Source organism: Rhincodon typus, chromosome 8 (genome assembly GCF_021869965.1).
Source record: "Rhincodon typus isolate 14 chromosome 8, sRhiTyp1.1, whole genome shotgun sequence".
In the NCBI taxonomy this organism is placed as follows: domain Eukaryota; kingdom Metazoa; phylum Chordata; class Chondrichthyes; order Orectolobiformes; family Rhincodontidae; genus Rhincodon; species Rhincodon typus.
Genome location: NC_063339.1, coordinates 38570236 through 38584895, shown reverse-complemented (window position 1 = coordinate 38584895; position 14660 = coordinate 38570236). Strand labels below are relative to the sequence as shown.

At 42.0% G+C, this 14660-nt stretch overlaps 1 protein-coding gene across 1 annotated transcript in view; it reads right to left on the bottom strand.

Moving 5' to 3' along the window:
- The window catches only part of LOC125483711 (inverted formin-2-like), a 30410-nt gene extending 23292 nt beyond the window's left edge, over nt 1-7118 (bottom strand). Inside the window, exon 1 of the mRNA XM_048600102.1 lies at nt 7008-7118. The gene's annotated coding sequence lies outside the window, so the exon portion shown is untranslated. The remainder of the gene's footprint in view (nt 1-7007) is intronic.
- Between the last annotated feature and the right edge of the window lie 7542 nt (nt 7119-14660).

Sequence of the window (14660 nt, the reverse complement as noted above, 5' to 3'; positions counted from 1 at the left end):
ATTGGGCTGCAGGGTTCCCATGTGGATTTCACAAGCTTCAAAATCTCCCCTCCCCCTACCGCATCCCAAAACCAGTCCAGCTCGTCCCCGCCTCCCTAACCTGTTCTTCCTCCCACCTCAAGCCGCACCTCCATCTCCTACCTACTAACCTCATCCCGCCCCCTTGACCTGTCCGTCCTCCATGGACTGACCTATCTCCTCCCTACCTCCCCACCTGCACTCTCCGTTACTGGCTCCATCCCCGCCTCTTCGACCTGTTTGTTTCCTCTCCCCTATCCATCTTCTATCCGCCTTCCCCCTTTTCTGATGAAGGGTCTAGGCTCAACGTCAGTCTTCCTGCTCCTATGATGCTGCCTGGCCTGCTGTGTTCATCCAGCCCTGCACCTTGTTGTCTCGGATTCTCCCAGCATCTGCAGTTCCTACTATCTCTGATTCTGCATTAGCTGGTAGATGGCCTTTGTTGACTGTTCTGTAGACTAGTGACTAATGAGGTACTTGTTGCTCACTGAATCTCCATTTTTCAGAGCCATTGGCTCCAGTTCATATGCAAACTACATTTCAACTACTGGTTGAATAACAACTGTGTCTTTGTCTGGATCATCTACAATCAGTTATTTTTTAAAAGTGCAGAAATCCTTGCAGTTGTTGTTTTTTCCATTTCAGTCTACAATTAAAAATACTTGCTTTACAGGACTCAGAAAATAGCAGCTTGTAACATATCTAGAATTGTTATGGTAGGCAGCAGAGTATTTATATTTCTAATGACCTCCTGCAGGAAAATAGGATTCTACTGTCTGAAGAATGTGTTTGTGTTTGTTTTTTTTTTTAAAACAACTGTCCTCTTTTTAGCTGTTCTGCTTTCAGCCATATCTGCTCTGTGGTGCCAAACAATAATTTTTCTTGAACAGAAAAATACAAATTGCTGGAAAAACTCAGCAGGTTTAGCAGTTTCTGTGGAGAGAAATCAGAGTTACTGTTTCAGATACAGTAACCCTTCTCCAGAACTGATGGTAGCTAGGAAAAGATTTCTATTTGTATAGAAGATTTGAGGGGGTGGGGGTGGGGAAGGGAAGATAAACATGAGTGGAGATCGAGCCCAAAGAGAGCGAAACACAGTTGGACAGGCAAAAGGGTGGGTAAAAGCCAGTTTGGGGAAATAAATAGTAGCATAATGGACGCTATTAGTGCCTGACAATGGGTTGTGTGGTAACAGCCCAGGTGAGGGCAAGGCCTGATTATGTAGGGGTTGGGCTAAGACACAGCCTCAAGCCCTGGAACTGCTGATGTGACATTGATTGCCTCAAGGTATTTGAGAAGATTTATAGCTCGGGCTGTGGATGAAGTTGTAGACTTGCTTGCTGAGCCAATGCATCAGGGCATTATTCAAATGGACCCCAACACACTGCAGCAATCCGGAACTCTGCAAAGCAGAACAGGTGCACTTTTTTATACGGAGTTTTTAAAAGGAATGGATACCCAAAAAGCACAAGCCACTTACCTCCATGACAGACTAACTTGCCACCCTACCATATGTCATAGATAAATCTGAGATGACGACTACTCCAATCCGTAGGTATCAGGGTGGCCCACAAACAAACAACCACCCTGCGACAGCTACTGACGAATGTAAAGGATCCCATACCAATAATCAATAAAACTAACATAATATACAAAATACCATGCAAAGACTGTGAAAAACATTATGTAGGCCAAACTGGAAGAAAACTGACAATAAGAATACACTAACACCAATTAGCCACCAAGAGACACGGCCAATTCTCATTGGTCTCCATACACATGGTCAAAGAAGGACATGAATTCGACTGGGACAACATCTTGCATAATAGCATTAGCCAAACAGGAAACACGCCAGCTAAGTACTGGAGGCCTGGTATTCCAACCGAAACGCCATCAACAAACACATTGAACTGGACCCGATATACAAACCACTGAAAAAAAAACAGAACCAGAAGTGATGCCTAACCACCCCAGCAAAACGAGGCACATACAGAACACCAACGCATCACCTGGAGGTGCACTGACAATGTTACACCCAGCAAGGTGACAAAACCGTTAGCAACCAAACCCACTGGCTCGGCGAGCAAGTCTACAACCTTACTGCTCCAATTTCACTTCCCGCTTACCCATTCCAACCAATCTCCCTCTGAACTGACTGCACTCCATGCTCTCAGATCCAACCATGACTTTATAATTAGGCCTGCCAACGAGGGTGTGCTATTCCCGTCTGGCGGACTGACCTCCTATGTTGCACTGGGAGAGTACCAGGTCTCAATACCTCCTCCTATCTTCCCCCGGACTATTGTGCCCACAATGGTCACTAACCTTATTTCATCTGGTGATCTCTACTCCTACTCCTCTACCAGCTTTCCCTCCACCATCCCCACCCCAACCACCACCAACAACCCATCCACCCACCGATTCCAAGCTCACAGTCCCGCAAGCCCACACAGCCCACTTCTACCTCTTTCCCCAAAATCCACAAACAGGACTGCCTGGGCAGACCCACTGTTTCTGCCTTCTCCTGCCCTTCAGAACCCATCTCTTCCTACCCTGACTTGATTTTTCTTCTCCCCTTGACCAGTCCCTTCCCACTTACATCTGCGACTCCTCTGCTTTCACAACTTTCCAGGTTGCAGGCTCCAGCCACCTTCCCTTTTTACTACGGACGTGCAATCCCTTTACACATCCACTTCTCCATCAGGATGGCTCAGGACTCTCCGCTTCTTCATTGAAAAAAGGCCTGAACCGTTCCCATCCATCACTATGCTCCTCTTCTTGGTCAAGCTCATCCTCAACTTTAACAACTTCTCTTTTAACCCTTCTCATTTTCTTCAGGTCAAAGGGGTGGCCATGAGTACCCACATGGGCCCCAGGTATGCCTGCCTCTTTTTGTGAGGTACGTGAAAAACCCTTTGTTCAATCCGATCAAGTTTGCTATTGCTCTCCAGGGAGTGCAGCGAAGGTTTACCAAGCTTATTCTGGGGATGGCAGGACTGACTTACGAAGAGAGATTGACTGACTAGGTTGGGATTGTTTTCGTTGGGGTTCAGACGAATAAGGGGGATGTCCAGAGGCTTAAATTCTAACAGGACAGGGACAGGGTAGATGCAGGGACGACGTTCCTGACGGTGAGTGTGTCCAGAGCCAGGGGTCACAGCATGAGGATTTGGGGTAGACCATTTAGGATGGAGAAGAGGAGACATTTCTTCACCCAAAGAGTGGTGAGCCTGTGGAATTCATTACCACATGAAGTTGAATGTATTCAAGAGGCAACTAGATATAGCACTTGGGGCAAATTGGATACAAGTTTATGGAGAGAAAGCAAGATTAGGTTATTGAGTTGGACAATCAGCCATGATTGTGAAGAATGGTGCAGCAGGTTTGAAGGGCCAGATGGCCTCCTGCTCCTACCTCCTATGTTTCTATGTTACAACTCCTTCTTTTTTTTTTTTTTTTTTTTTTCTCTCTCTGGGACACTAATGATATCATCAGTGCTGTTTTTTTTCCCCCCTCTCACCTGGAAGTGGAAACATTTATCCATTTTGCTTCCAATTTCCACCACACACTCTCCTTCACCTGGTCTATCTCTGACTCCTCCCTTTCCTTCCTCAACATCTCCTGTTTCCATTTCCGGGGATAGACTGGCCACTAATATCCACCTCAAATCGACCGACTCCCACAGCTACCTTGACTATACATCCTCACTTTGCTTCCTGTAAAACCACTATTCCATTCTCCCAGTTCCTCCATCTCTGTCTCGTCTGTTCTGGCGATGCCAACTTCAACAAGGGGGCCTCAAATGTCCACCTTCTTCCTCAACCAAGGAATCCCCAGCACTGTGACTGACAGGGCTCTCAGCCGGGTCTGACTCATCTTCCACACTTCATCCCTCACCCACTTTCTTCCCTCCCACAACAGAGATAGAATCCCCTTTGTCCTTACCTACAATCCCACCAGCATCCATATCAAGAGGATCATTAGCCACCATTTCTGCCACCACCAGACACACATTCCCCTCCCCTTCCTTGTTCGTCTTTCGCAGGGATCATTCCCTCTAGGACACTCTGGTCCACTCCTCCTTCACACTCAACACGTCCCCACATTCTCACGGTACCTTCTCCTGTAGTCGCAGAAGGTGTAACATCTGCCTGTTTACTTCAGCCCTCCTCAGTATCCAAGGTCCCAATCACACCTTTCAGATGTAGCAGTGATTTACTTGCACTTCACTCAATCTCGTCTACTGCATTTGCTGCTCACAATATGGTATCCTTGGGGAATTGGGGAAATAAAGCGCAGACTGGGTGTTTGCTTTGCAGAACACCTATGTTCTGTCTGCAAAAAAGACCATGAGCTTCCTGTTGCCTGCCACTTCTACACACCGTGTTCCCTGGCCAACATCTGTCTCCGGGCTTGCTGCAGTGCTCCAGCAAAGCTCCGCACCAACTGGAAGAACACCACCTCATTTTCCCCTTGAACTCTGGACTCAATATAGAGTTCAACAATTTTAGGGCTTGAGGCACCTTCTCCCATGTCCTTACTCCAAGCCCCACACCAGGCCTTGTTATCCCAGTAATTGCTATTCATTCTCCTAGGCTAATCATTATCCACTTCTTTGTCTGTCCAATTGTTCTTCTCTCTTCTCTCTCCTTGAGCTCTATCACCACCTATCATTTACTCCTTACCCCATCTCCTGTTCACCACCTCCCCTCTACCCCCATCTTCTGCATAATAAGAACAACTTTTCCTAGCTACCATCAGTTCTGACGAAGTATCACTGGACCCAAATCGTTAACTCTGATTTTTCCTCACAGATGCTGCCAGACCTGCTGAGCTTTTCCAGCGATTTCTGTTGGTGTTTCGGATTTCCAGCATCTGCAGGTCTTTTTCAGGTTTTAGTTGGCAAGGGAATCAGATTCATTGCATGACACCACCTGCAACTTCCTCTCCAAGTTGCTCACCATCCTGACATGAAGTTATATTGCCGTTCCTTCAGTGTTGCTGGGTCAAGATCCTAGAACTCTCTCCCTAACTGGCACTGTGGGTCTATGTACGGTAAATGGATCGCAGTGGTTCATGACGGCAGCTCACCACCACATTTTTCCAGAGTAACTAGGGCTGGGTAATGCCCACATCCAATGTGAATAAAAATAATATACATCAGAAATTTATTGTATGCTGCATGTGATGGAAAGTTAACAGTCAGAATGAGTTTGCCTGTTTTGCATCCTCAATCTCCTGGATTAGACAGTGTCACTGAAATTAGATTAAAGCTGCGCTCCTGTAATTAGATCACCTCTATCTGTACTTTAAAGTCCTTTAACAAATCAGTGTCTTCTGTAGTCAAACACTTATCTGATTCTATTTTAAAAACGAACTATCAAGTTTAACTTCAGCACTGGGCTTTGCACGCAATGTCTGTTACATGATCATGATAGGGTTGAATCCACTGCTGTTTCAAGTTCAGAAAACTGTTAGCTAATGACAACATAATGGGGTATTTCTTGTACAGTATTACAGCAAAATAACTAATGTACAGAAATTTCTGAAGGGTCTAGGCCTGAAACGTCAGCCTTCCTGCTCCTCTGATGTTGCTTGGCCTGCAGTGTTCGTCCAGCTCTACACCTTGTTATCTCAGATTCTCCAGCATCTGCGGTTCCTACTATCTCTGATGTACAAGAATGCCTTGTCTTTCTTAGCAGAAAAGGATGCATATCTCATTTCATAAATATTGCAAGTATGTTTCCCTACTCTTTTTAAAAGAAGGTGCAGCCTGCCACACCCATAACTAATTTTTAAATTAGTCAGCAATGTTGATCAAAGTTAAATAGTTCCTGGTGATTTGTATTTTTTTAGAATATTGACATTGAAAAAGCAATGTATGAATAAGAACTGTCATTCACCAATACATAAAGGACATTCCTTGATCATCAATTATGCAGATCAGCATCAACTCCTTGCAAAATGACTCGAAATAGACTTTTCTGCTTTGTACATAATTTTTTTCCAAAATGAGCAAGTCATATGGAAATAACTTCAGATGATCTTTGTTAGTCCTGAGCAGGAAAGCTGTTCATTTTAACTGAAATTAGGAGGGTTTGCTGTCAAGTAGAGCAAGTGACACAAACAAAACGATGTTATTTTACACTGATATGCTAGCTGTGGACCAGAGACTTTTTGTTTAAACACGAATGCAATTAAGGAATGTAAGCTCTCATTATGGCAGAACTTAATCATACCAGCTGGGGGCTGACTTTAACAGTTTAAAAATTCCAAGTGCTGGGGTGACTGATCTTCTACATCTGTGGCGTTGTCATCTGTTGAGTTTTTCATAAGCATATGTTTTTAATGCTGTAAATTGATAACTTTTGCATTTAAGAAGACAACTTTATTCTAACTCTTCAACACGCTTGTTATTTGTGAAAGATGATTAAATTACCCAGACTCACCTCAATCCGTTTGGTGGCAATCGGATGGTGGTAAAAGATTTAAACTAGGCTACACATGTCGCTGGGATATTGAGGGTATGCTACACAGTCGGGCAAACTCCCAAATGAGATGTCAACATCATCTCCGTGTGTACTGAACTGATTAACATAATATCTGTGGGGAAAAAAAAATCTGCGCGTTCTTCTGCTGTAATGACCAACATATTTCTCTCTACTGACATTTAAAAAAAACACTAAATAGAATCTAATTTTCTACGTTTAATTTGCCTGCTGTATTTGTCCACATAACTAAAAGATCTGCACTTCAGAAGTAATTTAAAGGGTGTGGTGTGGTTTGGTAAAGGGCTGTACATTGCTTCTCGTGCGGTAAAAACATCAGTTCAGTCTTGACGTTTTCCAGACAAAAAACTGTAATATTTGACTATTCAAAGCAACTGGAAAGTCTATTCAAAATATGGAAACGGGCATCAAAACTGAGCCTCGCGAAACATTATTTTTTCTCTCTAAAATGTTAGACCGTAACGGAGTTCAGCTACTTACCACTAAATCCTCACTGTGCAGCTGGCAGGCTGATTTTTTTTTCCTTAAAACAACTGAACACACCCAAGTTTCATGTTGCTTCAGCGAGCCGTGTATCCAGCACCAAGACACTCCCAAGTAGCAAGCGCTGCACAATTCCGGCCTTTTCAAATCAGCATTGCTCATCTGGACGCAGCCGTGGCTCCTCCTCCTATATGCCTCATACTTTAAGAATGCCTTTTTTCAGAGTTGGAAGTTTTCTGTTTTCGACTAAAACAAGTCAAACCTACAATGATACATCATCCAACAAACCTAAACTTATTGCAATGATTTCTTGTTTCTGACATATTTGCTAGCCAGGGGATAAATCTCAAATTCCAATTAGTCATATGGCAATTTTTATGCTGACATTCCGATCTCTTTGGAAACTTTGAAGTGTGGCAGTGTTAATGCGGTTGCTGTTTTCGCAGGAAATCTGACTCAGGTCGTTAAGTGCTTATGAATGGGGGGGACGGGGGAGGGAGAGGTTTTGAATTTATAGTGAATGATAATATCAAATGAAATAAGGTCGTATCGAAAACCAAAATTGTTGGACAATCTCAGCAGGTCTGGCAGCACTATGCAGAGAAATCAGAGTTAACGTTTCAGGTCGAGTGACCCTTCCTCAGAAATTTCTGTTTTTGTGTCTGATTTACGGCATCCACAGTTCATTCGGATTTTTTCTTTAATCAATGTATTGTATTTTAGTAATTATTCAGGGATCTGAAAAAAAAATCCAAAAGTAAACAATCTAAATTCCAAATATTTTCCCAATGTAACAAAGTGAATGTATAATACTCTGGTATGAATCCTAATTCGTTAAACCCAATTTGGAATTAAGATAAATTAATATTTGTGCTATTATGCATGAACTGTATCTTAAGTGGTTAAAACAAAACACTTGCTGATGTTCACACGTGGAAAGGACACCAATGTAAAGCCAAAAGGGCTACTGATTGTCAGGGTTCCAAGTTCCCCTTCCAGACATGCAGGAATGAATAAATCTGCATATAAGAAATATTTGGAACAGTTATTGCAATCAGAAAGTTGTCACTATTATATTCCCAGTTGTTGTTATTACTGGACAAGCCAGTTCTCAGTCTGAAACCTGGCTTAATAGGTTTGTTTTTGTTTTAACAAGGTGGTCTTTCACTGAAACACTAACACGCAATCCTGCAGATTTGGGTTTCACATTAATACAAGTTTATAATGGGAAGTATATGATAAAATAGAACAAACCAAACTATTTTCAGATACCAAAAAATAAAGATTTTGAACGTCTGGCACTCAGTTATAGCAAGGATATTATTAAGCCAAAGAGGGTTCAGAAGAGATTGACCAGGATGTTGTCGGGTATGGAAGGTTTGAGTTACAAAGGAAGGCTGGGACTTTTCTCACTGGAGTGTAGGATGTTGAGAGGTGACCTTAAAAGTTTATAAAATAATGAGGGGTATAGATAGAGTTAATGGTAGTTGTCTTTTCCCTAGGATAGGGGATTTCAAGACTAGGGACACATTTATAAGGTGAGAGGAAAACAATTTAAAAACTGCATGAGGAGCAAATTTTTTACACAGCGGGTGGTTTGCCTGTGGAATGAACTTCTTGAGGAACTGATGGATGTGAGTACAATTACAATGTTTAAAAGACATTTGGACAAGTACATGAATAGGAAAGGTTTGGAGGGATATGGGCCGGAAGCAGGCAGGTGGGACTAGTTTAGCTTGGGATTATGTTCGGATGGACTGGTAGGACCGAAAGGTCTATGACTCTGTAAAATACAATCTTTAATTCCATTAATTGCAAAAATGCTCCTTTTCAGTATTCCCACCAGAGAGGATTCTCTACTACTTCACATCAAAAAGGCTTACTTTAATGGTGGCCTCTATCATGAGAATCTGACAGCCTCATAGTAAAGCCTTTGTACCACTGACTCTGGATTTTATCAGCTTCGGAAGATCCCCTTCAGGGTTAACCAAACACTTTGGATTAGGCGATAGTAGGAACTGCAGATGCTGGATAATCTGAGATAACAAGGTGTAGAGCTGGATGAACACAGCAGGCCAAGCAGCATCATAGGAGCAGGAAGGCTGACGTTTCGGGCCTAGACCCTTCATCAGATTAGGAACTACTCAGACTAAACTGTTTACATTGGTACTTCTTAAAAATTCTAAATTACGTCTTTTCATCATGACTGACAGTTTAATATATCCAGCTTAAGTCCTGAATTCTACAATCTGCTAATAAGAAACCCAAAAGCTCTTTTTTACCTTCCCTCAAGTTAGGTAGTCTTTGAAACACACAAATGGTCCACAATCTTCTATTTGAAGAAGATTGTTTACTTCATTCACTTGTAAACTCTCCCAATGTAAACAAAACCCCATAACACACCAGACAATCTCTCTAAACAGTATTTCAAAAGGAATGACATCTACAGAAATACATACAAGTTAATCACTAAACCCCTTTAGACATACAGAAAACCCATACACCACTAGTTGAAATTCCAAAAATCCAAAAACAAACGACATTAAAATTATGTAGAAATCTCACCTTAAAGCTGTTTCAAGTCTGCAAGTCTGTCATTTACATTCCAATGAAGTAATTTGTATTCATATGGTGTTTAGCGCATGACAAATGTCTGTCTTTTACTTTCTACTAAGATTTCAATCATCTATCTACCAAAGGGCTAATACTTCATGAGCAGAAGGAACAACAAATCAGGAATACTATTCTAACCATGATTGGAGCTTTTAAAGAGATAGAGGGTTCTCAGATAATTCATTTTAAATTTTGTTTGTACATTTATTACACTCTTACGTAACTTGAAAATCTCAGGGACATTTAGCAACACACCCATTGCTTTTTCATAGAATCCCTACAGTGTGGAAACAGGCTCTTCGGCCCAACAAGTCCACACCGACCCTTGGACCATCCCACCCAGACCCATCTCATCTACACATCCCTGACCACTACAGGCAATTTAGCATGGGCAATCCACCTAGCCTGCACATCTTTGGACTGTGGGAGAAAACCAGAACACTCAGAGGAAACCCACACAGACATGGGGAGAATGTGCAAACTCCACACAGACAGTCACCCAAGGGTGGAATTGAACCTGGGTCCCTGGCACTGTGAGGCAGCAGTGCTAACCACTGAGCCACGATTCCACCCTGAGTTTACAACAATACCAGACTCTGGAAAGTTTAGGAAAATATGGATATGTGAGGATAGCGTGCTGCTCAGTGGCTAAGTAGTTAGCACTGCTCCCTCACAGTGCCAGAGACTTGGGTTTAATTCCAGCCTCGGGTGACTGTGTGGAGTTTGCACATTCTCCCCGTGTCTGCGTCGGTTTCTTCCCACAGTCCAAAGATGCACAGGTTAAGTGAACTGGCAATGCTAAATTGCCCCATAATATCCAGGAATGTGTAGGCTAAGTGGATTAGCCATTGTAAATGTGGGGTTACAGGTATAGGGTCAAGGTCTATGACTGGGAGGGGTTCTCTTTGGAAGGTTGGTGCAGACTTGAAGGGCTGAATGTACTCTTTCTGCACTTTAGGGATTCTGGTCTTATGGTCTTATCAATATACTGTTGTACCAACAAGCAATTGTATTGTTGGCATTGTGGATACACTATGCATCAATGAAAGTAAAGCCTTGTGTGACAAAGTTATTGCTTATTAGAGGTATAATTTGATCGTCACATGAACACCATCATGAAATGTACACAATTCAATAAATGTACTTAGAATTGGAAAGAAAACATCAATGCATCTGGTAATGATTTGTATTACCATACACTATTTTTGACTTCTCTGAAATAAGAGTTAATTATGACATATTAGGCTTTGAAATATGGATGAAATATCATCCTGCAGTCCCAAGATAAGTTGACACTGAGGATTATTCAATTAAGTAGACAAGCAGAATTTAGGAGACAAAACTAACTGGTTGTCCAAGGAAACCAAAAGAACTGTGGATGCTGTAAATCAGGAACAAAAACAAAGTTGCTGGAAAAGCTTAGCAGGTCTGGCAGCATCTGTGAAGGAAAAAACAGAGTTAACATTTCGGGTCCGGTCACTCTTCCACAGAACAGTTCTGAGGAAGGGTCACCGGACCCGAAACGTTAACTCTGTTTTTTCCTTCATAGATGCTGCCAGACCTGCTGAGCTTTTCCAGCAACTTTGTTGTTATGGTTGTCCAAGGAGACAGGAACAGCCCAAATTGCAACATAGTGGATGTAGTTGAACTCATCAGACATAATGGGTAAGACAGAGAGAAGGAGAGATGTATACCAAGAAAACTATTGAAGACTAGCTGCTGTTGGTGTGGCAGAGAAAGGTGTGGACATTGGAGTTGTCCTGTGAAAATTGTCTCAAGTCATTGGTGTAAAAATCTGGGGCATTTTCAAACAGAACAAAAATGGCCAGAACATTCAAAATTTCTTTTCAAAACTGAATCCATGTGGTAGAAGATTCACAAAGCATTGAGTGCTCCTTCTAAAGCAAGATTTAAAACAAACAGTGGAAATTATTGGAAAACAGAGATGCTGGTACGCTTTAAATTAGACATTGGAGCAGCAGTTTTGATTCCTTCAGATGCAGAATTAAAAATACAAAAGTGAGTCTTCAGCTAGCCAATATAAAGCTACACAGACCAGGAGGAACAAAGCTGAGGATTTTTTCAAGAACTAATGGTTGCTTTAAAATAGAAAATGATTACTAGAGTACTATATATAATTAAAGATCAGAACTATTCACTGTTGACCATAAAAGCATCTCTGGAGTGGAATCTAATTCATAGAGAATATAAAGAATGCTTAAAGTCAATCATGAAACTTCAGAGCATAATCACTGAAATTATTTATAGGATTGGGAAAGTTGAAACTGCATATTGTCTTACATAACATCCAAGTCAGAAGTGAAAACGATATATTTATATGAATCCAGAAATGTTCCAAAATTCAAGAAAGAGATGGACTCAGTGGTAAGATTTCACCTACAAATCAGTCAATAAGTTGGTGCTCAGAGATGGTACTCCATTGTACAAACCAAATGGCTCAAAAACACCAAGTTGATCTCACACAACTCTAAATGACTGTGAAAAGGGCATTTCACTCAAAAATATCAATAAATGAGCATTTTGCTAAAATAGAAAATGAACTGGAAATCTGAACTTGGTATTTAGATCTATCCTCATGGTCATAATGTCATGTGAGGTTTCTGCATCAAACATATCTGAACTAAAACAAAGGAAATCTGAAACAAAAGCAGAAATTGCTGGGAAAACTCGACAGGTCTGGCAGTATCTGTGGGAATAAAGCAGGGTAAACATTGTAAGTTCAATTATTCTTCATCAGAACGCTCTTCAGAAGAAGGGTCACTGGATCCAAAACATCATCTCCACTTTCTCTCTACAGATGCTGCCAGACCTGCTGAATTTCTACAGCAATTTCTACTTTTGTTTCAGTAGTGTATATACTATCACTGCCTTCAGTGAAACTATTAGATATAGAAGCAGAATTAGGCCATGTGGTGGTTGTGGTTGGTTGTTTCGCTGAGCTGGTTTGTTGTTCCGCACACGTTTCATTACCCTGCTGGTAACATCATCAGTGCAGCCTCCGATGAAGTGCTGCTGTATTATCCCACCTGTTATTTAAACTCTGGTGTCCGTTGAGCTGGGTTACCTCAGTTTTCCTTCGCGGTGGAGTATATGTAGGGTCTAGCTCTATGTGTTTGTTGATGGCCTTCTTAGTGGAGAACCAGGTCTCTAGGAATTCCTGTGCTTGCCTCTGCTTGGCCTGTCCCAGGATCCTGCCATTCCGCCCAGTGAGTCTCCTCTGCCATTTGATCATGGCTGATATGTTTCTTGACCCCATTCTCCTGCCTTCTTCCAATGACCCTTGATTCCCTTACTAATCAAGAATCTATCTTTCTCTGTTTTAAATACGCTCAAAGATTTGGTCTCCACAGCCTTCTGGGGCAACAAATTCCACAGATTCACCACCCTCTGGTTGAAAAATGTTCTCCTCTTCTCAGTTCCAAAGGGCCTTTCATTCACTCTGAGGCTGTGTCCTGAGGTCCTAGTCTGTCCTCCTATTGGAAACATTTTGTCCACATCCACTCTATCCAGGCCTCTTAGTATTCTGTAAGTTTAAACGATATTCTACCCTCATCCTTCCAAACTTCATCGTGTACAAACCCAGAGTCCTCAATCATTCCACATATGACAAGACCTTCACTCCTGTAAACCCCATCCGGACGTCTTCCAACTTCTACACATCTCTCCTTAGATACAGGGCTCAAAATTGCTCCCAATATTTCAAATGTGGTCTGACGAACATTATAAAGTCTTACCACTCATCCAAGCTCTTGTATCCTAGCCCTCTTAAAATGAATACCTTCCTACCTTCCTAACTAAAATGCATGTTAACCTTAAGAGAACCCTGAATTGTTGAAATTCACCACGCTCCTAAGAGAGCACTTTCCAAACCCATAACTACAACCATTCAGAAGGTTGAGAGCTGCAGATTCATGGGAACATCACTACCTGCAAGTGCACCTCCAAATTGCTCACCATCCAAACTTGGAAATATTGTTGTTCCTTCAGTGTCACTGGGTCAAAATCCTGGAACTCCCTCCCCAGTGGCGTTTTGGGTCAACCTACACCAAATGAATTGCAGCGGTTCAAGAAGGCAGCTCATCACCAACTTCTCAAGGGCAACTAGGGATGGGCAATAAGTGCTGACCTAGCCAACGATGGCCACATCCCCTGAAAGAATAGAGAATCTAATGTTAGTCTGTAATTACGTTGTGATTCAGCTAAGTTGCACACAGATTGAACTGCACTTTAAAATGGTTGCAGTCCATCATATGTTTAATTTTTTCTGCCTTCTTAATCACTTATCTTGATATGACTTCAACAATATGTAATCTAATCATTAGACAAACTACCAACATGCCTGATAGAAGGCATGTCTTTACAATGCTGACTGATTTGTGGTCTGAGAGCCATCCATTTTTTTAAACAACTCATTCGTGGTACATGAATATCATTGGCAAGTATTTATATCCCACCTTGAGTTGTCTTTGAGGAAGTGATGATCAGCTGTTGCCATGAACTGTTACAATCTGTGTGGTGAAGACACTCCTACGACGTGTTTACAGAGAACTGTCCAGGATACTGACATAGCAACAACATAGGAATAGCAAATTATGTCCAGGTCAAGACAACGTGGGACTTGGAAGGGAATTTGGGAATTGATGTTCACATGCACTTGTCACCTTCTCCCTTAATGTACTTGAAGTCACAGGTTTGGGAAGTGCTGCTGAAGAAGCTTTGACATTTGATTGTAGTGTACCTTGTAGATACAGCTGCTACAGTGTAACTAAAAGAGGAAGTGAATGCTTAAACTGATGAAAAGGAATGAAGGAAGCCAGACATAATGGTATTTGGTGGTTAATTACCTGGTCCTGAGTTGCAGTAATCATGAAAAATGTCCCTTCTCTGCTGATGGGATTTCCTTGATAAATGTCCTGAAATTACCAAATTCTCAATGACAAAACTAATAAACTGTGATTCAGAGATAGTAGGACCTGCAGATGCTGGTCCACCGGGCTCTACACCTTGTTATCTCAG